This window comes from Prinia subflava, chromosome 1, assembly GCF_021018805.1.
Source record: "Prinia subflava isolate CZ2003 ecotype Zambia chromosome 1, Cam_Psub_1.2, whole genome shotgun sequence".
In the NCBI taxonomy this organism is placed as follows: Eukaryota; Metazoa; Chordata; class Aves; order Passeriformes; family Cisticolidae; genus Prinia; species Prinia subflava.
This window is the reverse complement of record NC_086247.1, coordinates 31,287,685-31,315,234: the sequence shown is the minus strand read 5'-3', so window position 1 is coordinate 31,315,234 and position 27,550 is coordinate 31,287,685. Positions and strand designations below refer to the sequence as shown.

At 39.1% G+C, this 27,550-nt stretch overlaps 1 protein-coding gene across 3 annotated transcripts in view; it reads left to right on the top strand.

Annotated features, from left to right (window-relative positions):
- The first annotated feature begins 3,441 nt into the window (after positions 1-3,441).
- HNF4G (hepatocyte nuclear factor 4 gamma) overlaps positions 3,442-27,550 on the top strand; it is a 61,272-nt gene continuing 37,163 nt past the window's right edge. The window contains exon 1 of one of the 3 annotated variants that reach the window (XM_063392262.1): positions 3,442-3,550. The gene's annotated coding sequence lies outside the window, so the exon portion shown is untranslated. Of the gene's footprint in view, positions 3,551-3,570; positions 3,672-27,550 lie in introns of those variants that run through there. The other 2 variants (XM_063392242.1, XM_063392251.1) reach the window with 2 other exon arrangements.

Here is a 27,550-nt window from a genome sequence, read left to right as displayed (position 1 = left end):
TTTCCCATTTATGGTTTCAGGTAACCACATAAAACTATCTGTTTCTTTAAACCGGTTTGGTCCTGATCGTTTCCTGTATTGCGCTTTTAAAGGCAGGAGCACCCCGTGACCCCAAGTGACTATAGTTCCCGGCAGCCGTTTAGATGGTTTTTGAAGGCACGTTGGGGTCCTTTATCAATTATTCGTGATAACAAAGGGAAGGCGCTTGCCTTAAGATGGGAAAGTTTTTCAAGGGAAGCTCCTGCGAGGAGAGAAGTGCCTAGTTCCCCATAAATGATTTACGAAGGATGGATCAGTAACAGGGAAAAAAGCAGCCCAGGGGAGGGAGAGAGGGCACACAAACAGTTGCTTCACCCGCAGGTTAATGATACCGGAACGAAGCGAGAGGAGACCGGGCGGCTTGCCGCGATGGGCGGCCGCCCGTTTCCGACCCCAGCCACTGCCCCGCCGCCCGCAGAGCCGGCTCCGCCAGCTCCCCTTGTTTTCTCCCCGAATAAACTGCCTGGCGAGAGGTTGACAAACGCTTCTAAGGGCAGGTCGAGAAGGGCAGACCCTCGCAGATGTTGCCCTGCGGGAGCGTGTCGGGCTGCTCGCCAGGGGCGGGGGTCGCTGGCCCCGCTGGAACGGGGGGACTATGCCGGCGGCCGCAACCCGGCGGGCAGCCGCCCAGCAGGTGTCTGCGGACACAGCCAGAGGCAGCCAAGTGATTAGAGGGGCTTCTTCAAAATGGCACAGAGATCATACTGTCTGGGACTTTTCCCTTGAGGTCAACGCCTGGAAATATTCGTTATCTCGCCTGTAAAAGGCTTCGTGGGTTTTCTCCCCTCGGCACCGTCTCCCCGCCCTGCTCCCCGGGGTGTAGTTAGGGAGAGATGTGAAGAGCAAAAGGGATATCTCCTGCCTCCGATGGCCCAGCTGGTGCTTTCGGAGATCCGGGGCAGAGGGACGTGGCCGCTGCCCTGTGTCTTGGTGCTCCCTCCTCAATAGAGGGCGGGAGGACTGGGGATGGCGGGAGCCCCCACCCTTGAGGGAAGCGGGAAGGGCTCCCGGCCATGGGCGCTGGGGCAGTTTACAGCTGCCGCGGCTCTTAGGGCGGCCGCATGATTTCATCTTGGACGTGACACGTGAAAATGCTGTTTCAGAGGTAGCACTGGCGGCGAGGTGACCATCAAGGGACTCTGTGCAGCACCCCACTCTTCGTCAAAGACTTTGGTAACTATAAGAGGCAACCACTTCATAAAAGCCATTTAAGGAAACGCTGAAGTCGAAATGAAAAACACTAGTTACATTAAGGTTAAATCAAATGTGGCCTTATGTGATGAGAAATACGCGCGAATATTCCCCTCACAGGAAAGAAATTCCATTTACTTTTCTGCGAGCTATTTGCTTTTGGAACAAAGCTGCACCTTTCCGGCAGAAAGAATAATAATAACGTTTGTATACGCTGAAGGGACTGGAATCAAAACGTCATGACCCCCCTCGTCCCCCCCCCCCCCCCCATCAAATCTACCAGCATCTGGATGCAAGTGTAGGAATACAGTTTCCTCAGATGGCCACATGGCTTTAGCGTGTTAACTTTAGTCCAATTAAGACGGCAAAGAAACTCCGACACATCCTCTTTATTCATCTAGGAAAACTGGTTATTAGCCCACGGCATATGCCCGAGATTCTCTGAAGAGAGGTAAAAAACAACCCTCACGTAAGTGACAGTCACTTTTTAAGCCGGCTATTTGTGCCTGCGGATTGCTCCGAGGCGCGCTGGAGCCAGCAGCAGTAACGTTTATTTCACTGTCAGGGCTGCCCTTGCCTGCAGTATTTTATCTGCGGCAGGAGATGGGCAAGAACTCCTCAGAAACAAGTCTTCCCCGGCCACTTTTATTGGCCTTTTAAAAACCGCCTTTGAAATAACACCGGAGGGCTTTGGATGTATTTACACCTTCCTTGTGGCTATCTGGACAATTATTTCCAGTGATTATTAATGTTTTGTAATGGGGGGGAATTGTCAAGGAAAATTCTCTTTGTTCCCTTCAAGGGACAATCGAAAGCCCCTGGAAACTGGATCCAGAGTTTTCACGGGCAAATTCTGGAAATGAGGAATTGGCCATCTTAACGAGATCCAACAGCATGGCAAGGTACCGCCAGCAAGAAAGTAGAGGAAACCCGCTGATCTGCTCGCTGGGGAAACCAATCAATCACCGGCCGCTTTCAGAGACTGGGGGAAGAGAACATTTTTCATATTATTTTTTCCAACCTTCTTCCTGTGTAGTGCCCGTGCAGTCCCTCTCCTGTGAGAGCGTCGTTAAATCACTGACACGGGTGTGCGGGTACGGATGTCAGGCGTGTTCACACACCCACGGCGAGGCAGCCCCTTCGTACGGGGACTTTTGTCGGTCTTACGTGGAAACTTGTGCCAAATATCCGCCCTTCACGCGGCCGAGGAGGCCCCCCGGATGATATGTGAAGTGACAAGACACCATCCCTCCTTGAATTATTTCCCTTCTTGCTGACACCTCTGTGGGTGTGAGCGGGTAGTATCATAAGCAAAGCGTTAATTATTGTTTCGAGTCTGTGAATGTTCAGTGTCTGAAAACAAGGGCAATTATTATTTTATAAGCACTTCCTCGTGTCACGACCTTCCCAGCTCCAAGAGGCTGGCAAAGTGTCTCTAGCCCAGGGAACTCAGAATTTGCAGTGGATTCCCGCGTTTGATCCCATTCCTTTACAAAGCCAAGCACCGAACTGAAAAGAAGGGGGGCTTCTTTCCTCCCGTGACAGCTTCAGTGGAGACAAGACAGTACCGGGAAGAGAACATTCGAGTTCGGGGCGCCCGCAAATGTATGGCTACCCAGCGCGGCGGGGAGCTGAGGGCCGCGGGCGGGTGCTGCGGGGACGGCCCCGCGGACTCGGGCGGCGGTTCGCTCGGGGCCTGCGGAGCAGGGCGGCCCGGGGGACACTTCCCCACCCTTGTCACAGACGCAAGGGGGACCGGCGGGGTACAGCCGCGGGAGCGGGGCACTGGCCGCTGCCCGCCCTGGCGGTCGGGGGCGCTGCCGCGGAGCCGGCCGAGGGCACCGGGGCTGGGCTCCAAGGCCCGTCGCAGCTCCGCGGCTCCCGCCGGCCGCTCCCGGGCCGTGAGGGGAGCGGCGGGCCCGCCCGCCTGCGGGGCGCGGGCTGCGCAGGCCAGTGGCTGGCGGCGGCGGCGACAGCAGCTTTCAGTTTTCATTGAGGCCGCTGGTTACTGTTTAACGTCCCCACCCACGTTTCAGTTTGTTTAGTAAATCGATCTGATGCTGGGGCTGAGGCTGCTGCCCTGTCGCCATTGAGCAAAGTTAATTCACCCTCACACATACTCTCTCTCTCCTCCTTCTCCTCCTTTCCCGCTTCAGCGTATGGTGAGGACGGTGTCACCGCACCAAACAAGTCGCGCAGCCCAGCGCCGGGACGTCCGCGGGGAGCCGGGGGGTGCGGGGGAGGCAGGAGGCTCGGGGGATGCCGCCGGCCTGAGCTGCGACCGCGCCGTCGGAGGCCGAGGGACGGGCCGGCCCCGCCGGTAAGTTCCCGGGGGCCGGCGGCCGCCCGGTGACACAGCCCCGCGCCGCCCGCCGCGCCGCAGGGCCGACGTGCCCGGCACAGCCGGTGGCCAGACGGACAGCAGCCAGTTTGGGGGGATTGTATGTTATTCTTTTTAAATTGTTATTATTAATTTTTTTTCTAAGTCGCCTAGTCACGTGTCCCTGTTATCGGCTCCAGGGGCGTCGCGGGGAAAGGCGCCGCACTGGGCGCAGCCCCGGGCCCCGGGGCGGGGTGTGCGTGCGTGTCCGTGTGTGTGTGCGTGTCCGTGTGTCCGTGTGTGCGTGTCCGTGTGTCCGTGTGTGCGTGTCCGTGTCCCCTGCGCCGCACGGCTGCCCGGCGCTGTGCTGGCATTTGTGCCTCCTCAACGGCCAAAGTCACGGCTTTGCACCGGGTTTAGGAACATTTTCTAAAGGCTTCTTTTGTTTTGCCTCCCTTACTGATTTCTCCGCCCCCGCCCGCATGGTCACCTGTGCAACAGATGAATTGTTATTGTAGAGATGTTCTAGCTGTAGCACTTGGCTATAGTGCTGGATGCCTTATTAGAGAAACCCAAAATACTTAGTGGGAAAATAATTCAAAGAGAAAAATTCAAACATGAAACAAGCAAAGCAATCCAAGGGTGAGTTTTGCAGGTGGATCCAGCTTTTACAGTGCTGCAGGTGCACTGTTTACAGGGTATCTTTGATGAAAGCCAACTTTCAGATTTATGAGTTGAACATCTGTTCCTGTACCCTGAAATGGACAATATATTCAAGCATTTTTGTAGGTATACAATAGACGACAATGGTATCAGTATTATAGAGCGCCTTTACACATTTTTAACAGTGAATCCTATTCCATGTTAAATTGGACCTTCCTTTGTGTAGGCCTTGTAAAGTACTGCACATGTTTTGAATTACTGTGATTTCTCATCCATATTACAAAGAAAGTGGAGTAATTTAACATAGCATCTCTGTTAATTGATGCTGAGTTCATTAAAACTGAGCTAGTGAATCAGACTTACTATGCTACACAGCTTTCAAAGCCCAAGAGTCTTGTGTGCTGAAGAAAACTATAAAGTGCGATGTCATTTCCCATATTCCTTAAGAAGTTCTTACATCTTATATAGGAGGCATATTAAACATTTATATATATGCAAGTGTTTTTCAAATACGATGAACACTATTTTTGTCATTTCATTGTTTTTCTCATTCTTTTTCATAGTTATATGGTAGGGGGAAAAGGGACAAAATTCTTAGTGGTAATTCAGTACACACTTCTCATTATCCTTCAGCTTCTGAAGTAGTCAGAGTAAAAAAGAATTTTGAAACTACTATTTTCATTGTGCAGTACTCTGTGTCCAGTACCCTTCTCTCCTACTGAAAGACACCAGGCTGCCTATGTCTCACTTCATAAATGTATTAAAAAAAACCCAAACAGGATCAGGATGCTGTTATCTTGTTCACGATGTCACATTTGATTTTTGCAACTCACACATTTGGACTCTTTTCCTGGAATGCAGACTTTGTGTTTCCTTAACACAAAGCAAAACTTTCTCTGCAACTTGCCTCTTATAACAAGAGGAATATCTCTTCCAAAAATTGTAGTACTTAGTAGCAGAAGTTTAAAACTAGAGCAATGCAGAGGTCCAGTCTGCATTTCCAAGATGGCTATTTGTAAGTATGCTTCAGGTGGCATGGAGCTACTGCTGCCCTCCATCCTGCCTCCTACCAGGGAGGTACAATGAGGAAAATGGATTTCTTGTGGCCCAGCTACAACAGCCAGTTCCTTGGATGGCCAAGTGGTTTAATTCTAATTTGTGCACAGAATTATCGCTAAACCAATTCCCTAACGGAAGTGTCCTTGTTTAACACGTCTTTGCCACTCTCTTCCCTCAAGATAATGGCCCAGTATTGCTTGCCCAGGTTTGAATCTCTGAATCAAAACCTGTTTGACTCTCCTAAGTTTTCCAAAACCTATAGTAGGGCAAGAACAGAACTCAGTCCTTAAGCTCGACGTGGCTTTGGTTTCAAACTTCACAGCAGACCTTATGTCATGGGCATATGGACTTTGTACTGCAAGAGGTTGCCCGTCGGTTTGGCCTGTGATGGAAAAATGATGTCTAGTGTCATCAGTGTTATCTGCAGATCTGCATCACATACATCAATTGCCACTGGCTGTGAGAAAGATAACATTACTTTAAACAATTTAAATTTTGGCAGGTCATTAATTAAAAAATACTTCCTAAAAAAATTCAATTCAGAACTAGCAATATGGCAACCCATATGATGAAAAAACCATCCATTTTTGTTTGTTTTTGGTTCATTTGGGAATTTAGTCTGTTATAACAAACAATAATTCATGACTGATTTACAACTTCATAATTGGTATGGGGTGTTCTGAGCTGAGCAGATTGTGCTTTTGCATCTGTCAAATAGCAGAGGCAATGTACTCCATGTATTAATTGATAAAAGGACTATTTAATTGTGAGGATGTCTCTGCCGCACTTCTCATTTGTTTAGCTTTTCAGAAGTCCTCCATTTCTGTGTTTGAGAATTAATACTAAGCCTGAAAATCAGTATGATTAGCTTGTGTTGTGTCAGGTGGACAGGAGGTATGTCATATTGGGTAACTGCATTACTCTGGTATGGTAGATTTGTAGCATAGAATATATGCTTTAGAATATAAAGAAAAGTTTTATTTGTCTGATAAACAGTTAAGTGTTGTACGTGGTAATATATTCTGTAATAAAATCAAATTTCTCAGTGAAAGTATTGCTGCAACATAAAAGAATGTGAGGCTGAGGGGAAGGCATCGCTCTTAGGTTTTAATGTATCTTAATGAGTGATGCATTATACACATATGATGCATTATACACATATGATGCATTATACACATAGGATGAGAAAATAAGGCAAATGCATTTTGAACAGATTAAGATGTTTGAATGTCTTGCAACAGCTTTGATTGAATCAAATATTTTTCATTTCAAATTCTCAATTTTAAAACAGCACACCCTAAAAATCAGGTCAGAATGGTGTGTGTAATGTCAGAACTGAGATCTATCAAACTGAAGGGCTCCAACAACATTTTCAAACCTTTCTCAATTGTCAATTTAAGTTAATTGAAAATGAAAGGTCTCGCTTTCAGGATTGGGCCATTTAAATAGAAGCCTGCTGCTTTCATTTTGTAGAAGGGCAATCTCCCTCCACATACGTGTTTTTAAAAGGTTCATTCATAATTCTCCCTTCACACTTCTATTGGAAATGACAGAATTCATTATTTTGAGTTCTTGAACTATTTTTCTGCAACTTGGGTGATGAATTGTATGAGATCTAGTTCATAACGTGGCACGGCAACCCACAAGATTTAAAATTCTCAAGGCTCGATTTGTCTCTTTCTGGCATTTGGCTGGCACAGGCGAGGGAAGCTTCCATGTGCATCCTCTGCCTCTTATAGAGCAGGAGGTTGGGATTTTTTTTATTTAATACTGATCAAAGGAAAAAACCTAGCACCCTTGCTCAGTAATTCACTAGAGGTATCCAGGCAACAAGGACATACATTACAGTCAGCAGTATACAAGGTGCTGTGAGAATTTTCCTTGCCTCCTGTTTATCTGGGAATCCAACTGCAATAGACCTATATAAACAGCACTATTTCCACCATTTCTAACATATAGTTTGTCTGTAGACTTCTGGGGGTTTTATTTATATTTAGCTCTCTGATGGAAAAGGATTTCTTGATGTGTATCTTGCCTAAATAACAGAATTCGGCTCAGGTGGGAGAGGGGGACAGAGACCCCATGAAATTACAAAAACAACTCAGCTTGCAGTTGATGGTGCATCTGTGGAAATGTTGCAATGGGAATCCTCTCTTTGAGGGTAATTTTTATCTGAGATGGCTAAGCGAAACCATCCTGGATTGGACTTGGTGGAGACAGTAGCAATGTCACTTGCTAACCAAAATAAGTATCGCTAGCAGAGAGTTGTGGTGATTGAATTTCCCCTTTTTTTTGTTAAATAAACACATTTTCACTAACTGCTGATATGTATCAACACTCAGCACTGAGTGAGGCCAGTTGATACTCTCAGAACTGGTCTGGATGCCTGAAGATTTCTGATTACAACAACCCAGTTGATCATATGTCTTAAGCACTTTTTGCACCTCTGTAGCTACAGTTTGTTTGCTTGTTTCTTTCTTTCTTTGTAAATTGATGACTGTGATGAGAAAGATGGTTCTTATTGATTCCACCTGTTTCAGAATCATACCCCAAAGTGTCTTATGCCCTTCAGGATGATATTATTTATTTCTTTTGCAAGGAAATAGAGACTGACATTACGTTATCTGACAAAATTGCCTCAGTAAAGGTCTAGACACTACTCAGAGACACTAGACAGAAAAGAGATGGTGGCCATGCTGTGATTGCACATTCATACTCAGTTCCTTTCCTCTCTTGGTCCCTAACAGGGGTTAGCTTGTATCTGCTGTTGGTAGTTACAAGGATAAAATTATGATTTTGGAAATGGATAGGATTTTGTACACCAAATTGTTAAATACTTAACTGCTTGCTACTGCCGCTACTGCCTACTCCCTACTGCTAAACAACTTGAAAACAACCTTTTCTGCTGGACTGTTTGGTAGGCATGCAGTGGCCCTATTGGGTGGGATAGAGATCCCATACGTTGGCTGCATGGGGAGCTTTACATGATTTCTGAGCAATTACCCTTTGATCCATATTTCCTCTTTTGTCCTCACAAAAAATTGAAGTAGGTCTTTTACTTACAAAGGAGAAAACCATGCAGAGCTTTTACTGCTAGTTCTGATTTTGGTGCTAGGCAGTATCTACATAATAGGTATGTATTATCTTTATTTCTTGCCTTTTGGAAGAACAGTGATATTTCTGACTTTCATCTCCAAATCCAAAGCAATTCTAAGAGATTTACATTTTTAAAGAGTCTGCAATGTATTCCAACCCTCTTGTCTCTGGTGATGTTTTAGAGTGTCCTACCCTTATATTATTGCTTTAAACTTTCTTCTTTTTTATATCTTTTTATCTGACTATCTGAGCTTCAGTAACTATATTAATATTGAACATGCAGTTTTAACTAGGTTTTTAGGGAGACTTAGGGACAATGCTTTTTAATTTACTTCAGTTTTGAAGTGCCAGGACTTAGGCAGACATAAGTTTAAGGTAAAACTTTACATTTGATCATAGGAATATGAATAACTTTGGCTATGATAGTAGGAGGGAAAGAATACAAAGCGAGGAAGTCAGGTTTATTATGAAATTTAGTTTATTATGCCTAATTTCAGGCTCTTCTAGATAAGTTACAGCGATACAAACTGATCCCTTTAAGGTTTTGGTTCTGACACCTGGTCTTGTATGGAAAAGTAGATCATTATATAAACAGCAAAAGACTGTCTTCAAAAATAAAAACAAAAAAAAAAATTAAACAGATGGAAGTTTCCTCTGGAATTTCCCCGACAGAGCAAAAAGTAGCTTCAGGACTAGCAGGAAGAGGTTTAAGTTGAAAAAAATGCAAAATTCATTTAGCTAGTTGCAGGTGTAGTACATTAGGGCTGTGAATAGATTTTGTTTCTTTATTACCACTTTTTTTAGTTTAAAGTGGATAAAAACAAAAATAACTTACCTCAAATTAAAACACTTTACAGGGTCTGTATTTCCTTAACTATTGTCATTTAGCATTTAGAGTAAAATCAAAATAGTATGAACCAAAGCCCTGGTGCCTCGGACTTTACGACCCGTACTACAGTTAAAAATGCGGAGGCATTCTTTACTTCAGGGAATGAAAGACTGGTTTGAGCTTTTGGGTTAATTTAAGGTCCATTCTAGCCATATTTTTCAGGTTTCATTCAGATACCTTTGTTTGCATATATTTAATAGCTGAAAAGAAAGTGTACAAGTTCCCTGGCGCAGGCTGATGCATTTTGCTTCCATTTTCTGGCTTGGCCGAAACAACCAAGGCAATGTAAGGCGTTAGCACCTCTTGCTTCTCCACTTAAGCTCTCACCTGCCCTAAAGGTGATCATCCCTATAACAATGGTGCCAGCATGAATACATATGCTGGGCCCCAGTGGAGATGATTGCTTAAATGTCCAAATACAGGCAGATGCGCGTCGATCAAGGGGATGTTGAACTTGCACAGCTAAGGTCTGCATGCGTGCCTGTCTGTGCTGGCACTGCTGAAAAGAAGAGTCAGTCAACAAAATCTGTAATTTCTTTTCTTGCTAAAAAAGAGTAGGCTGACTGGTAGATGTGGGAAATAAAAAAAATAGAAAGTTTTTATAGTAGTGTATATGTAGGTTTAAAGGTAAAAGGATTAGAAATATTTAATATCCAACAGGTAGATATATAATGGAAGGGGCATTTGCCTGCTCAAAAATTTATGGATGACAACTCATTTCACATGTCCAACATGTTGTTGATTGGATGTAAACAGAACGAGCAACTCCACTAATGTAATCTTTCTGAAATACATAAAGATCTATAAGGATCTTTTAAATAATGGAGCAAAACTTGGAAACTTTCAATTCATAGGTCTATATTTCAAGGGCAAGGAAATGTTAAGCATTTTGCATGCTCTGGATGAGAAAGGGATTCAAATGTTAACATAAATTTTACCATGAGTTTGTTAGTGCAGAATTTAATAGCAGAGTTTTTATCTTATTTTAATCTAGTAGGTCAAGTAATTTATTTCCCGAGATGAATTTGAGGCTGAAAGAGGGCTGAAAGACATTCTCAATGATAATTCCCAAGATTCTGTGGTTCCAGAGAGTATAAAGGACTATCCTGAAATTAAGATACATGTATGAATTGCGAAAACCTTGGCAGGTAGAAAATGAGCACAGCTTTGAATGGTCTGAAGAATATCTATGAGACTGCAGCAAACATTTTAACCCTTTATGGTCAGTGGTCTTATGCATCTTATAGCTTTGAATTTGTAGGTCATAGCTCTTGCTTTCTCTAAAAGGATGAAAAGCAGCATTGTGAACAGTCCAAGCTAACAAAGTGCTTTTTAAGCCTTGGCCATATAGTGAAGGTCATGATGGAAAAACTCTCTTGGTACATAACTATTTTATTAGCTGGACAAAATGACATAGTTAAATAGGTGTAGTGAAGCTTCTGTTTAGAACTTAACTGCTTATCAAACAGAAAGGCAGCGTGCTCTTGGAAGCTCCTATGAAAACAGCTTCTTTTTCTGCCTTTTCTGGTAATTTAAGGAGGTCAAAGAAATAGATTTGTATTTTTCAGTTTAAGAGCTCTGCTCTACCTCAGACAAGTACAACTGGAAGCAGAAACTTTGGGGAACATGGTTTAGAAATCTGGAAAAATGGATTGTGTGGTGCATTCTCCACAGAGGATACATCTGCTTGCCACAAGTGCTGCTTGTAATCCTTGAAAATCAAACATACTCCATTGCTCTTAGCTAGATAAAGAATTCAACATGTCTTGTAATCCTTGATAAGTCAAAAGATTTTTTTTTTCAGATGTGAAGAAATATCTGTTTTGCTAGTGATTCCTATTTGCAGAACTCCCTTTATTTCAGCTGCTGTGCTTTCCCATTTACAGTTGGAATTAGTTTGCCAAAGACCACCAAAAACGTCCTCATTTTTCCTTCTTTCTCTGTGTCCTGATCCTAAAATCACTGAATTCAGATTTCTACATAATTTTTGTTTGGACCTGCTGTTGGCTTTTTTTCGTGACCCTTAAGAGTCGGTGTAGTTATCTTAGAGCTGCAAGAGGAGCTTGTGTATGTGCAAGGATATCTTTGTGCTGGAAATGCTAGGAGTTACTTGTAATGTATGTCTTTACATTTTTAGATACAGAATTTGGAGATATACATTTGGATATATGTTTTCTGCATCTGTGAGTCATACAAGTCTGAAAGTTGCTTGCCTTCTTGCTCTGATACAAAACATGTAATGCTCTTATTAGTATGTGACATAGTTAGATTCCTGTTGAAAATCAATAGCCTTCCAATAAAGCATGTCTTACATCCTTTCTTAAATTCATTTAGAAGCATTTTATATGCCTCATTAACCTGGTAATTTAAGAAAGAATAAAAGAAAAAGAAAACAAACCAGCCACCTAATATTAAACAGTGTATGTAATTTAATTTTTCTGACGAGGGGGGATGTTTATGACACTAAATATATCTACTGGTCTATAAATACCTGTGTTTATAGTTGAGCAGAACAGTGATTCTCAATCGGTGCTCTATCAGACATTTAATACACAATGTGCTGTAGGTAGTATTACGCCACTGCTACCTTTCTGTTTTCTTTCATCTGCTACATTGCTTTAATGGAAACTAAATGTACCAAATGAAATACATTCCTAAATATTCTGTGCAATCGCCCATTAGAAAGTGGATGGTCAATGTTAATAAATACAGAAATTGTTTCAAAGACAGACCCTATACTTAAGCACTGTCGACATTTAAAGCAAAAAGTGTTAAGTTCCTGAAAGAAAAGACACAGAAGAGTATTATTGACTTCTATGTAAAATTCAGAGTGAGTGTGTTGGAAATGCCTTGGGAAGATTACAGTGAGAAAAGAGTCACTAACTTTTCTGCATATTCCTTGTGGTAATCTCATGGGAATTACATGAAATGGGATGAGGCTGATGATGACTTACAGAAAAAAACCCAAACAAAGATAGGCATTATTTAAATCTGATATGTAATGAATGTGGGAAAAAATAAGAAATGCTTCATTTATTAGTACAGTGAAACCTACTTTATCGAGCGGTAAAATGTGCTGCAACACCAAAGCAGATGCAGCTGTAGTAGACACAGTTGTGAGAAAAAAATGCAAAGCATTTAACAGCTGCTTTATTAAACAATTCTTCCTTTTCAAAAAGATGTACTTTATAAATTTATATTTATATTATATTTATTTCCTACATGCAATCAGTATTGAGAAATTTTGAATTAAGCAAACTCTGCATATTTAAATTTATCTTTTAAGAACAGTCTCCAACAAAATATAGGCAAAACCAATAAATATTTCTATAGTCTGTAGGTTATTTTGGGAGGAGGTGTGTGTGTTTTGGCTATTTTAACAGATCATTAAATTATCTAAAATTAAAATAAATTTAAAATTTAAATTTCTTAGTTATTTAAAATTTTTGAGTAGTCTAGGTCTCGACCAACACATTTTTCAGTTTGTAGGAACTTTATTTGTAACACTATGGAATGATGCACATATGGGAACCTTACTGTAGACTGCTACTTAAATAAAACATTAAGGTTTAGTAGCTGTTTTAGGAAATATTGTTGGTTGTAATGAAGGAAAGAATCCCACTCATTTTGAATTCCCTGAGCAGTTTCTTCATGCTTATTGATGCCTGTTGATTGAGCCCTGATGCCTATTCTGTCTGTATTGTTACCTATGTCAAATTAATTAATTCCAGACTTTCTACATGTATCACAAATATGTACATTTTTATTTAAGCAAAATTGTTGATTTTTAAACCTCTATGAAGTTAAATCTTGAGTTTCCCACTATATAAATTTTCTCCCATTTTTAGTATAGCTGGGAAGTTCCATCAGAATTGTTTTGCCATAAAGGAATGAAAAAAAGTGTGCGCAAGTTATTTCTTGACACAATTATTAATAAGAACAGGGTGTAGAGGTGGTTTTTGCCATACAAGGGCTGATTGCATATGTCTTGTGCATGTATTTGGGAGGTTTTTTTGGCTTTTTTTCTCTTTACTTTTCTTTGTCTCTGAAATAGTCCACCATCTTTTGCTAAAGATGCAAGGAGAACAGCTGCCAGGGTATTAAATGTGGTTTGTTGGTGGACAGTCACAGCATAAAGAATATGGCATACCAGGTTCTGATTGCATTACTGTAGATTTCTACAAGCAAATTCTTTAGAAAGAGAGAGGGGCTATTTGAGGAAATTTATTCTTGTTATTGTGATTTACTCTTGAATGAGGAGCAGGAATACCATTTGTGCGTTAGGGCATATATTTCAGTCTGTGCATCTCTAGGACTGGAGAACTTGGCTTTAGGACAGAGACATAGCTGAACTAAAAACAGATAAAAGTCGAGATGAGGAATTTGGTGAAGATGTGTATAGGGGGGTTCTAATGCTCTGCTCTCCCACCTCAGCTTTATAAGGGATGAAATGAAGAGACTGACCTCCAGCAGCACCTGGAATTGCTCTGGCCAGGAAAATCACAGTTCAGACAACAGTCACAGCAGGCAATGGACAAAGTTGGACTTCCAGGTCGAACTATATTTGAAAAGGGGCAAGAGCTGCAAAAATTTCCATTGCTGGGTCTGGGATTCTGAGTATCCATTGTCCTCAAAGTTTGTGGAGAAAAAAGAGCTCACTCTGGCTATGTGGGAAAGGAATTTTTATATACAGAAAATGTTTTGGGAATCAGCATGCAGTTTGGAAGGAGAGGAGAAAAACCGGATTGATGCTGAAACTATGAAATATGGAATCAGTTGAGAAAGAGCACAGAGAAGGGGTTAAGGAGGTGCTTGCTTTAGGCACATCTCAGGTTGCAGTGTTGTAAACCAAGAGGAAACAGAGAACTTGAAAATCAGGAGTAAAGGAGAAGGAGGTATGTTTGTGTGTGTTAAAGTATCTAAAAATAAGCATCACTGGAGCTGGTGTGGTAGTTCGGATTATAGGTGACTGATGACCTCAGACTCGCAGTGTTAATGTGATGACCTGGGAGGGAAGATTGAGGGCTTGGAACTGAGCCTTGTAGGAGTCCACAATCCTCTGCTTAGACAAAAACAAATACTGATACAAGAAAAATGAGCAAAAATAGAAGCAACAGATTTATGTTACAAAGGCAGTGAGAGAGAGTTGAGGAATTAGAGAAATGTGTATGTATTACAAGGCATGTATACATATACCTGTTAGAGGCTCTATTTTTAATGTTTTGCAGTTTGTCAAAATTTTTAATGTCTCATTCTACACAAAATGCACTCTTATGGAATCACTTTGGCATAAACCTGGTAAGAAAATGGTACTACCTTGAAAAGTCGGCAAGAAATGCTGGCAATTTTTCATTGCAGCCCAACTTTTGAAAACCTCAAGCTGAAGAAGTGAAAAATAGCTTGATTAATAACATTTCCAATTTGCACCTGAATAAAGAATTCTAAGTACAACTTTTTAACAAAATGAAACTATTTTAATATAAACAGAGATGCCAGAACATCAGCATCAATATGCTATTACTAGTACGTCGCTGCTGTCATGTGGCATGTGTGAATATTTGCATCAGTTCTGCACAGTCTGTTGTGGATCGGTCTGCTGACCAAACTAAAGTTAATTAAGTTACACCAATTTAAAAATTACTGTGATGGAAGGTAAAATGAATTCCATCATTTTCATGAAACATGTTTGCATTGTGTGACCCTAATTTTTTAATTCAGTGCTAACTCCCTTTGCGTGTTACTTGATTGAAGCAATTTTATGGGCTTGCCTAGCTTGTACCTCAACAATGGAACAGTATGGATACTGACAATTGCTTGTTCTTGACTGCAGAAAGGACTTACAGCTGCCATTATATGACAAAGTATTTTCTGCAGTAGAAATTAATTGATTCTTTGCTCAGTCCTTTTAACTCACAGGTTCACGCACAGTGGCTTAATTCCAGCATGTATAAATGCCTGCTACATAAGTGTTTAATTTTTGGTGTTCTCCAGATATGTATTTGAAAGAAAAGCTTCATAATCCAGTCCTACGAGTTACAGGTATTAGTTTACTTGGGTAAGCTACTATACTGTATTCAATACAAAGCTGTTAAAGTCATATCAACAGAAGAAAAATAATGCATAGATTGGAAATTACAAAGCTTTTAATAGGTCATAGAAAAAATGAAATTAATTTTGAAACAAAAATAAATTTGTTCCTCTATAGGAGTTCTTTCATCTGTGAGATCCTCTGCAGCGCAGTCTTTTGTGCTAAGGTATAGATAACATAAACATAAAGGTCTTTCTTGCCTTTTTGGTCATTCGAACTGTTAAATGGCTGAGAGAAAACTCAGATGAGCACAAAGGATTTCTAGGTGTTGCTATTACAGCAAATAATTACTATTTACAATAATCATAGTTTAGCGGCAGTAATTCTACAAAATGTGCGACAGTCTGTGTCCCCAGTTATTTGAACGATAAAATTTCAGCTGTTTGTATTTCATCTGGAAATCACTTAAGAACAAGAAGTGCCTTTTAGCCAAATAAGCAATTAACATTGACACTCTGATGTGCCTGGAAGGAGGTCTCGTTTTTATTAACACTTTTTCATTTGATAACAAAAAAAGCAATAGCACCTGGCCCGTAGTTCAGGTTTACTTGATGAAGCAAAATAACTCTCAGACCTTGTGAGAATGGGGCCTGTAGGATTGGTTGTGGTCCACTTTCTCATTTGTGATTTTTTTATTTTTCATTTTGTTTGAGATTGAATTTGAGAGAGAGCTTTGTTCCGGACAGTAGTTTATGGCAGTGGGCTGAAGAGATGAGATTTCACTGAATCATAGAACGAATACACAAAGAGAAAATATGTGAAAATTGAAATGACAAGGTAGAGTAGCTTGGTTGTTGAGGTAGATAAAAATAACTAGGTTCTCACGGAAATGAGGTGGGGATTTTTTTTTGCTGAACTAGATTTACTTTGAACAAGAGCAGTTGAGATGGAAAACCTAGCCACTATAAAAACTTGATAGAAAAAACAACAAAAAAATTCATCCTGCTTTTTCTTGTAACTTTGTGTTTTACTATCTATGTGATCGCAGAGAAAGCAAACTAGAGTCCATCTTCTGTCAATATGATGCATCTAAAGGACTAAGAAATAGATTGATTAGAATGATTTCTTTTTACTTTATTTACTATGCAACGTTGCTGTCAGAACACCCTGAGATTTTGAAATACGCAGGAAAATCTGTGTGTTCTGCCAGTTGTTTTTCTGTTTAGTTTTAAAAGCTAGAATAATAGGATACTTATTTTACTTCCTTTAGAAACACTGGGGCAAGTTGTGACTGATCTAAATAACATGGGAAATACACTTTTGTGAACAGAATAATAAAGTCGGCTTGATGCCATCGTACTGCAGTACTGACAAAGATGTGGTGGTTGGAATTAAAAAAGCCTGAAGTGCCAACAGGGCTCTCCAATTTCCAAACAACTATCCCCTATCTTTCGTGTGGCTGTAAGAGAGAGAATTATTTTGCTTTTGATTAATAAGCAGTTATTTTCAGGAAAACTTCCTTTAACTGTTTTACAAATACTCTAAGAGAAAGCAGCCATCACTAGCCTTGGTGGCACACACGGGAATTTGCTGCACCCTAGGAATGTGGAGATTTGTATTGAGAAGAACAAGCCAGGGCTAAGCCCTAAGTGGGACAGTGTTTCTGACTTTTTTATGTTCTTGATTTTGGTAGTTGAAAAAAAAATCCATCGCAGTCAAATCTCATTGACTCTGAACACGGGAGGATTGTAACATCTTTGTCAGGTTTTGCCAGCTTGCTGAGGTTTTCTGTAGAAACGCGGACTCTTATATTTGTTCATTTGCTTTTCAATTTCTGTTACTTCCACTAGATTTCCATGGAGTATTGCTTGCAGCTACTCTGGATAATTTTTTTTCACTCTACCAAAATTATCAGTCTGGCATAAAATAGCCACATTCTTATCCAAGCACTTTCAGCTACCAATTACTTCACCAGTGAGGAATGCTTGTGTAATGTGACTGCATTGAGCTCTTACTTCTCCTGAACAAGCAAAGGTGACAAGTGACACTGTAGTTTCACTCTTCTGTTTTGCTCCTGGATAGTCTAATGCTGTTAGTTGCCTTAATTGGGAAGTATTTATAGAGCTATACAAAAATACATCATGGGACAGTTTATAAGCCAGTATTTAATTTGCTGACTTCTAACTTAGCCTGTATCTGAGGTTCAGAGCAGACCCCAAACTGATCTGCACCATTGCTGTATTTTTTCATATATTACTGTGATGCTTGTTGGCCTCACAAGACCGAATGTCATTTTCTGCCACAGTAATAAGGTAGCCTTTGCTCTAGGGTCTTTAACACTTGCTAAAGTATGATCAGGAAAGTTAATATTTCTACTGCCGATCTAACTTACACAGCCCTCTCCCTTTTTTATTTGCCAAAATAAATTGGCTTCATTTTCCGCAAGTGGAATTTTCTGTCAAAGTCATGTTAGATTTTGGAAAACAGTTTACTCCATTGTCTTTTTTTTTGTCAGGGTGGTAATTTGCAAAGGAGGAAGAACTTTAAACTTTTTGAAAGTATTTTAACTTGTTGTTGTTTTTGCAACATTTCACACTTTTTTTTGTGTGTGTATGTGTGTGTGTGTAAAACTAATTCGCTTTGAAACCCTTGAAAGAGGTAGTGCCTCTGTTTTGGGAAAGTTAACAGCTGGATGTTCGGCAGTGTTACGTAAATGTCGAAGATGAGGGCAATACATACACTTGACAAAAAATAAACTATAATGCAGACCTACAATATCTGATGTCTCTATAATAAATAGACCAAACATTTAAATCATGTAAATTGAGATTTTTATTTGATGATGACATTTTACCAATCTTGTTGCCTCCCACAGTTTTTGCTGCCACCTGCTGAGGTGGGTTTTTGTTTGATGTTTATACCTGACCCAATGGAACTTGGCTGTAAGTGACTCCTTTGAGTCCTCTGGGGACATCTGGTTATTTGTTAAACAACTAACCGGGACTGCCAAGTTCCTTCCTTAAAAACAATGAAGTTAATTAGTCACCAAAGTTAGAGCAAGAAGGTGATGAGACATACTTGATATGAGTGAGAAGAAGGAGTGTCGTATGAGATGGGGAAGTTGACTAGAGTAATACTTTCATTAATTTCATATTCTCATTCTTATGCAATATAAACACCGTAGTTACAAAGAGCTCTAGTACCTTCTCTAAGTCTTCCTACCTTCCTGGTCATTTGAACTGTTAAATGGCTGAGAGAAAACTCAGATGAGCACAGAGGATTTCTAGGTATTGCTATTACAGCAAATAATTACTATTTACAGTAATCATAGTTTAGCACCAGTAATTTATGTGAATGATAAAATCTCAGCTGTTTGTATTTCATCAGGAAATCACTTCAAGAAGTGTGTTTTAGACAAATCAGCAATTAGCATTGAAACTCAAATGTGCCTGGAAGGAGGTCTTGTTTTTATTAACACTTTCTCATTTGTCAACAAAAGAAGCCATAACATCTTCCTGTAGTTTGGGTTTACTTGATGAAGCAAAAGAGAACACTGTTGCAGTTCAGGTTGCATTGGGGAGGCTGAAATGAATTGCCATGGTAGCTTCAAAGACAGCAGGTAGGATCACTGGGAGGTACTGGTGAAGAACCATGACAGTCCTAGTAAACCTACTCTTGATTTAATCACAAATAGCAGGGAATAAGAATGATTAGACCAGAATGGTTTATTTTCAGGCATTGACCATCCCCATGACTCTGTATCAACTATTTTTTATGAAGTGTCTTCTGTTGTATGTCACAGTTAAAACTTTTGAAAGTAGAATGCTCCCCCTTGGTTCAGTGACAAGCCTGTCCAATATTTTAATTTATTTTCTACATATAAATATACATATGCATATGTGCATACATGTATTTTATGGGATGAATGTATCACATATTTCATAAAGAGTAGGATTTCAGTAGGATTGAAAATATGGTGATCATTGTTCAGTAGTAAAATAAGATACAACCCTTGCCCACAAAACATTTCATGAATGTCTTTGACTAAGTTGAGACATTAAATTGTTTTCTACAGTTAGCTGGTCTTTATTATCAAAACTGTGGGGCTTTCCAATGTCAGGACACTTGGTGGGTGGATACTTCTCAGAAGAATAGAGGACTTATCAATGTTTGCTTAGGATCTATTGCATTCTCAGCCATAAAAGTAGCTATGCTATCTATAGCACCCATAAATCTTCACCTAGTCAAGGCTACTGTCTCTTTCGTCATACAAGATTGTGTTTTAAAAAATGAGCATAAATGTTTTTCATTTAAAATGAGTATAAAGTAATTGCAATCTCAAAACACCTAACTTCTTCATTGCTGGTTTTGAAAAGTGATACCATAATTCAGTTTGCAAAATCATCTGATTGCTTATTAGCCCTGCCACTAAAATCTCTTTACCCTTACAAGGCAAGGACATTCTCAGGCACATTCTCACCAGAGGGCACTGTTACACACATTCTTACAGATAATTTTCTTCTGGTAAAAATAATGTCTGGTCCTGCAAAAAATGGCATTGGATACACATTTTTTCATATGGGAGCTCTTGCTAATAAGGTAGTTTGAACTACTAGTTCAGTCTCTTTATCTAATTAAACTGCATTTTTCCTATTTAGAACTGGCTGTTGCTTCCAAAGATAAAATTTTTGAAGAGGGTCTATCTCTGTGTGTGAATTAACTACGTAATTCTAAACAGTCCTGAATCTTTAGATTTACACTGAAGCAGTAGCAGAAGGGCAAAGACATTTATCTTCCTCCTATGGATTTTTTGTGAGAGGATGAAAAGGTAATATCAAGTAAAACCAGTAATTCAGCTTTAGATAATTGTTATATCTGGTCTTTATTAATAAAAAACATAACCAGGCAATATGATTACACAGAGGATCTCGGCATCCATGCAGTTACACAAATTTGTATTTCCAGTAGGTGAATGAAGATATAGTTGAGAAAACTAAATAATGGTGAAGTTTATGCTTCAGGCTATATGGCTATATTTTGCTGTGGAAATAGTCTTGTTTTTCCAGATCTCTTAAGAAAAATCTTACTCCAGTTTCTTTTCTCCTTGATTATGTGCCACCTGAATTTTTATTTATATTTTTAATAGGAAAAGATGTTTCAAGTTCTCTAGGATCTGTTAGGGCTTTTGCATGTGTATTTTTGCTTCACTTTGTTTTAGATTTTCCCAAATCACACCAGAACACCAAAATTAAACGATATACACCATTTAAAAAGCACTCTTCCACAGCAAATGAGTGCTGACATTTCTTAGTGATCAGCTACATTTCTACTGAGTGTGTTCCAGCATCTTTTGCTTGTGAGCTTCCATGGCTGTTTGATTACAGAGCAGATTTTTTTTTTATTTTAGGTGGTCTGTCTGGCAGTGGGTGCAGCGAGTGAGCTGCCATTGAGTGCCCAAGGTGGCTTGGGGTCCTTTGCAGTGACCAGCAGTGAGGTGATTTCCTGTGGTGGCACGGCAGCCGTCTGAAGGGCAGCAGGAGACAGGGAACCAGGGTTCTTCTTGCTCTGTTTGAAATGGTTTTGATCTCAGCTGTTCAACTTTTCCCCGTTAAGTTCTTCCACATAGTACTGGTGAAGTTGGCTTTACTTTCAAGCTGTTCACAAGTAGGAAGGTATTTGAAAAGACTATTATTTCAACTATCTTGTTACAGTTTATATTTACTAATCTGTCTCACTAGTCTGTATCTGTCACCCTAAATCAAAGGACCATCAAAAATGGTAAAAACGATGACTTTTTTTTTTGAAAATTATTTATTTCTAAAAAGGGTTGAAGATGAAATCTGTGGAACTACAGCCTGAGGTCAGTGAAAAAGAAAGCCTGATAAAAATATTTTTTGCAGCAAGAGTGCACACTACATAAGAATCACTAGGTGCAAGGATAGAGATGTGTTATTGACATAGGTGTGCCTCAGTGAACGTCCTCGTGGTATGTGCTCCCTGTGTCCTGCTCTCTGATTGCCTTGCCTTGGGAGAGCAAGCAAATACCATAGCTCTTCTCCTGCCAACAGGGTTAATCAGAGGGAAGCAAGGCTGCTGGAGCCCTTCCAGACCTCACCCCAATGCAATATGTAGCAAAGCTGGGGTATGTCAGGCTCAGGAGCTTTCAGTGCTTTCTGGTTGTGGTTTTAGGCATTGTCACAGTACAGTTAATGTTCCAAGAAGCCTTTGGCAAATTTCCACAAAAAAGCATGTAAGGAAACAAGGCTACCATGAGTTAAGGTGGAAGATTTTTCCTGGATTAATGATTGTTTAATAGAAAACAAAGGGCAGGGCTAGGATTAGGCTTAAAGTTAGCTTTTGTACTGAAAGGAAATTGCTAATGAAGTCACACACAGATTTGTCCAGATAGACAGATAGTCCTAGGACTTCTGTTTTTCAGTATATTCATAAGACTTACTGAAAGGAATTGATTAAGGAGGTTGCAAAGCTTGTTATTACTACAGACTCACTACTGCAGAGTACATCTAACTTGAACCATCTTAGGTATTGGATGCGGACTTGGTAAACCTCTTAAAAAGTTAAAAGAGAGCTTGCAAAGATGTGCCTCACCTTAGTGTCAGCCAAGATGGCAGCCATCACAGTGATACTAGATAGGATTTTGTAACTATTTAAATTCTCTGGGTGAGTAGCAGGGTACTAACGAGAACAGACACTTTAGCTGTTTTCTCCACTTAACTGGAAATCCTGATAAAAGAAATGTGTTAAACCAGTCAAAAAACACTGCATTTGTGTAACTTCTGAGCATGTCTCTTTCTTTTTCATTAAGTGTTTTGCAATTTCTGCTGATTTTTCTGCAAGCCCCTTTAATTATACTTAGTGCAGCCTTGATGCAGCATGCTTGAATTGCTGTATCAGTGAGATTTGCTAAAATATGTCACACATGAATTGTAGGCCATTATCTATCATTAACTCATCTAGAATTTCATGGCAAAGTAAGTGCTATGTATAATGTGTTTTCTCAGTTGTTACTGGCTATGTTGCTTTAGCATATCAGAATATGGCTGATAGTGAAGTCACATGCAGTTTTGATATATGGAAACCAGTTTTGGGGGAAGAATGGTTTTAATTAATACTTGGTAATATTTAGAATTATATAAGGGTTTTTTTCAGTTAATTTTGAGGTATTTAAATTGGAATTTATAATGCATTTATTTCTAGCAAATACAAACTTATTTTTATATTAGTCTAGAGAACCCTTAGGACTCGGGTCAGATTTTCATGCATTAAATCTACAATTAGATGTCTATTAAACTACATTCTACCTATTTTCTGTGGTATGTGTAAAGAGATTATCTTGTCTGCCAGCAAAAAGGAAGAGTGATCAAAACCATCACAAATAGTTGTGGTTGCTAGTTCTCTTTCCTTTTGAGAATGGTGGTACAATGAATACTGTTGCTCTCTCTCTCTCTGTGTGTGTAGGAGGAAATTTTGTTTTTGAGAAGTTTCTGCACTAGATACCTGCTCTTATTCAGCCTCTTCTGAATTTCAGCCATCCTGTTCATCCTTCCCTTTTTTATTCTTTCAGGTGAGGATATTTTTCAGCTTGCTGGTTCCAGCAGGGTAAGGCCAGCCATTATCAAGAACCATGGGTTCTCCAACTGCCTATTTGCATCTTAAGATGCCTGAATAGTTTTGAAAATCTCCACAGCTTCTTTTTCTGGGGATATTTGATCTTCTGCTGATTTATGTTTTGTTGATACTTCTTATTTCAGTTTGTTCACTGATATTTTGTTGAGAAGATGACTTGTAAGCAGTCCTTTGTGTACCACCTTTAGTGTTTATAACTGGTGGGGGCAGGACCACTGTGAAAGGAACATTGGCAGAGCAGTATATCTCAGTGTTTCTTGTTTCTGTTTGTTTCATCTCATTTCATCATCTCATCATCTCATCTCTCTTAATTTTCTGAAGGCTAGGTACTGCTTTGCTCAATATTTTCTATACCATGCCTTCCAATAATTAAGACTGTTTCCACTAAAATTATTTGGAACCTATAAGCAAATTAGTAACTATTTTTGTGGCACAAAACAATTACAGAGTTCCCTTTTTTTGGCATAAACCCCCTGAAAATAGTATTTTCTTGGTCTGACTAAAATTTGATTAACTGTTGTCAGACTTGCATTCCAACTGTTATCTGAAGATTGTCCTCAGACTGATGTGAGCTCCATTTCTAGACTTTTGTTCATTTCTGGGTTCAGATTTGTCTTTTCTAGTTCTACTTTTAGTAGGAGTACTAGATAGCTTTTTTCATCATCTTGTTTGAAAAAAATGTCCTGAAAGATACATATTTTTTTTAAGACTAAAGCAATTGTATCCTTTGTCCCTTAGTATTGCCTGGGAGATAGCACATGTTGCTATTGTTTGAGATATAATGCTGCTTTGTAATAATTTGCACAATGAGGATTTGGTTACTGAATGGTATACTTTATGACTACATTCAGTTAAATATTGCAAGTTAATTGTGTGATCATATTTGTTTAGCTTAATGTAGATATGTTGGAAAATCAAAAACAGTGGCTTGATTTTCTGACCTACTAACATTTTTCATAGAATACCATTTTCTTTTACATATTTCTGATGAACAATGGCTTCAACAATGAACTTGTCAGAGTGAGAGGTAAAAGTCTGTGTTCATTAACTCAGGAAAATAAAAGCTTAATGAGACTGTAAAGAGTAAGGAACAAGAGCATTGACATGAAAGGGTAACAGAATGAAAAATTTCAGGGAGTTGAGTGACTTGTAAGGTGAGACATGATTAATCTCATACAGAGGTTGTAAAAAAGCTTTTAAATCATTCTCTTCCTCACTGGTCACAAGTTCCCAAAGAGAAAACAGGTTAATCTTGTTGGTTGATTGGGCAGGTGGAAGGCACTGTACTGCAGCTCTGGACTTAAAATGCTATTGGGTAGAGAAGAGGCAACGAATTGGAAGAAATGGATGTAAATGTGAACCTGGTTTTGGTGTGGCATCTAACTATTGTTAGAGATAGAAAATCTCTAATTTGCTAAAGTTTTAAATAATCTCTTTTAACTTTAATGAACATTTTTTCATAATTCAATTAATTAACATTTTCTTCATTTTGACAACTAGCTTGGTCCCTTGTTTTTAATTTTTCACTGTCATTGTTCTGCAGATATTTTTTCAGAAAGTTCATATATTAATCAGATTTTTTGACTTAGCCTAGTAGTTACCATTCTTGTCAGATCTTTTTGATGATGCTTCTGTAATGACTAAATATTAATATGGAGAATATTTACAAAATTCTGGAAGTTTTCTTCTTGGAATTTCCATATTTAAACCTGCTATATTTATAAAAATGCATATGTTGCAACTTCTAACTTATCAGCACATTTCCTTAAAGATAACAGGATTGCATTGAAACAGGACCCTATCTAAATATGTGCATATTTAGATATGTGCATTTGCATAACCTTCTAACTCCCTGTGTACACAAAAGCATTCTTTCTCTCTCTCTCTCTCTCTATATATATTTATATATGTTGAAAAAAACCCCTGCAATGTAAATTTGTAGACATTAATTTTTCTATATATTTTGTTAATTTGCAGTATCCAGATAAATTGGTATTGATTTTCATTTTAGAAACTAAAATTGTAACTATTAATGTGACTATATTTGCTTGTCCAAGACCTCAGTGCCAGGTTTTGCTATTAAGATTAGGTAAACTGCATGTTGGCTACATTTTAACTTTGAGTTTTTAGAATAGTTAAAACATGTAGGTAAACAAGCCACAGTATATATAGGCAGTGTTGAGTATTTTTAAAAGGTCATCTGTGTAAGTTCAGCTACAAATAACTTTTTTGTGGCCAGTCATCTTGTTGCCATTATTTACGTTATGAAAATTCTATTAAAATATATTAAAAATTGTTTCATATTTTTTATGGCTGGATAATTCAGACCACATTATTGACACTGTTTTGTGATTTATTTTTAGCTTCTTTATTCATAAATGTCTTCTAAATTTAAGGAGGCATAAAGTTGACATAAAGCTACATACGTTTTTCCAACCCTCTACCAACTGCCTGATTTTGTCAAGAGTGTAAAATTATGTAGCAGAGAGTAAAATATGGATTAAGCAAGATTCAATCATCCTGAAAGAGGCACTGCTTTGTTTTGTGTTTTCGTTTACTCCCATTATTTTTTCTTTTTTTTTCTCCTCTATGTGTCCATGTTTTGTTGCCCCCTGCTTTTAAGCAAAATTATGTGATTTATCATAGCGCTTTACTTTGGATCCTACCTCACTGAAATAATTCAACACATAGCTCTTTTTTATTGTGCTTTTATTTCAGCAAGCTGGTTTTTTGCACAATGAGATATTGTTTGGACACCTGAAAATTCAAATGAAAAGGAGAACTTTTACCTGAGTAGTTTTTGACTAACTTTTTTAAGTGGAGCATTCTATTTGTAGAATTTTGGCAATCTATATAAATTTTCTATATATTGGATGCCCTTGCTTGTGCAAACTCAACCTGTTGTATGTTTTGCTTACAATATTAATGCAGTATATCACATGTTATCTTGGTCACATCACTTATGTGTTCTGAGTAGTTGCTACTTTATGGCCAGGCTTTCACATTTGTGCATCTCATTCCAGTTTGAAAGATGACAGATACCCAGAGCTCAATGTAGAGAAACAAACCCCCACTGAAATCTGCAGTAAAACCAATCTGTTTGATAAAAGGCTAACCAAAAGAGTGAATATCTCTAGAAAAGTCTAAAGATGGAGAGACCAAGAGAAGAAAAGGCAATGCAACAGATTTTAGATTGACATAGAAAGAGTTGTAGAACTAATCACTAATCATGGTATGCTATAGTTAGTACAACATTAATTTGACTGATTGTTAAGTATTTTGGGGAGAGAGAAGTTTGATTTGCTATCAGATTCACAAGTATGTAGTTAGATTTTAAATACCTTTCTTACAACTAAGTATATGTCTACAGTCTAATAACAACAGCCACCAAATACCATTTGATATTTGCAGCTAATTTGGACAGTGTACGCAAAGGCAAAGGCACATATTCACGTTTTAGCACAACTTCAGTGCACCCATGCAAATTTTTCATTGTATCTAACTCCCATGCAAGCAGATTTGGGCTGAATTTGTAAAGCTTTCTTTTCCACCTTAAAACTGATTTTTCTTTCCATGAGAGTGTTCTTTTTTTGTGTAGTTCATGTGAAACAGGCTTTAAAATACTGGGCATAAGTCTGAGTGTAATAATAACCATGGATCTGAGGCAGAGGAGAATTAGTAGCTGCTCCAGGTATCAGTGGGTGCGAAGGTCTCTGTCATTAAGGACCACACTAAATAAACATGCTGGAAATATGATTACTTTATTGCTCTTTGCTCATTTTATGTCATTTTATTGCCCTACTAATGACTATAGAATTAGGTGTGTAAGGGAGGTCCGAAAATGTAGAACTAAAGAACTAAAAGAGGTACATAGACGACTGTGTGCTTCCTGTAGAGAGTCCAGCTTCATATCATGGGTGATGGAAAGACTAATTTACCTTGCTTAGATGAGTGAGGGTAGGGAGAGAGGCAGAAAGGGACCTCAAGAACAGATCCATTTCTAGGCTTCATCCCCACTTCAGAACCCTTGATGATTTCTATGTACAATTATAGTGATCCCAGTGGGAGAGGCTATGTCATTTCAAGGAGTGCTTTTTTTCCTCCACTGTTAGCCAAATGGTGTATTCCTGATCCAGGGGCTATATGTGAAAATATGCAAGTAAGAATTAATTTTATATATGTTTAACTGGTGAATAAAATAGTCTAATTTGTGATAATGCCAGAATCAATCTAGCATGCTGGTGTAACAGTATCACTTCTGAGACAGAAAGTACTGATGGACTAATAATTTTACTGCTTTCTATTTTGCATGCACTGCAGTTTACAAAATCAATAAAGAATGTAGTACCTCAGCAGACTTACAATTTAGACTGTAAGAATCTCTGTTTTTGACTAAAGTCCTGTTGTATCTAAATAAGGGGGTTAGTTTCATCCCTGGTGTTTAAAAGTGATTTTCTATATTGTCACTTTCTTCCAAAGGAAAGTAGGATGCATTACCCATAAGGTTTTAAGTAATGTAAAAGACAAAGCAAAGAATGCTGCTGAGGCAGGCAGATATTTTTGAAATACGAAAAGCTAAAAATGTCATGCTTTTATTTGGATCTTAAGGGCATGAAGT